Here is an 833-nt window from a genome sequence, read left to right on the forward strand (position 1 = left end):
CTGACCTCAAAGAAATAAGTCGGAGCCGCTCGACACAGCATCGAACGAGAAAGGGAAAGAGGCCATTACCTTGGAGCAGAGTAAAAGCTCACATTTGAACCAAGATATTTCACAATTAGTAATCGGAAAGGATGAAGTTGAACTGTCAGGGTCCTAAAAATGAGGCGACTGAGCAGAGCGAGCCTTCAGCCAGCCCAGGGTTGATATTCCTTTTTATGAGGATGCTGTGTGGTATATCGCCTTATCTGACTGCTCTTAATCCCGGCTAGACTGATCCACTCTCGCCTCGAGTAGAAGCCACACATTCGCTGATTCACTGATAAGAGATATGAATCCTCTAGCCAAGCAGCAGGTGATAGATCCATCAGATGACAATAAATACAACAACGCTGATGTGCGTAACCATAAATATGATGTCAAAACGATATCCAAACGGCACACAAAGGAACAGACAATGCGTAAAGAAAACAGACGAAAATCTTGCTCGCCTTCAGGACCACCGCCTTCCATTGTACCCTGGGAAAGAAACTGTTCCCTGAAGGAGGCGACGTCGAGCTTGGTTCTCGGTAAGGTAAATAAACGACACGATTCTTGGGAGCAGTGTTGCCACTGATATTTCCAGGAAACTGCTGGACTGGACTTTAAAATCCGCTAGACATAAGAGCAAAAGTTTCTCATTTTCCCGTTGAAAAGAAATTAAAAATCGCTAAATACGTAAGAAGAAAAAAAAATCCCGCTAAATCAGTGGTTCCCAACATTTTTCATTATGTGGCCCCTGAACAGTATGTAATAATCTCTATGGCCTCGTTCAGTGTCTGTCAACTTTTCAGATT

General features: G+C 43.6%; 1 protein-coding gene across 1 annotated transcript in view; it reads left to right on the forward strand.

Annotated features, from left to right (window-relative positions):
* Positions 1-833, forward strand: part of LOC119589156 — a gene marked incomplete in the record, with an annotated part of 81,195 nt that overhangs the window by 10,315 nt on the left and 70,047 nt on the right.

The sequence above is a fragment of the Penaeus monodon genome, chromosome 25 (genome assembly GCF_015228065.2).
Source record: "Penaeus monodon isolate SGIC_2016 chromosome 25, NSTDA_Pmon_1, whole genome shotgun sequence".
NCBI lineage: Eukaryota > Metazoa > Arthropoda > Malacostraca > Decapoda > Penaeidae > Penaeus > Penaeus monodon.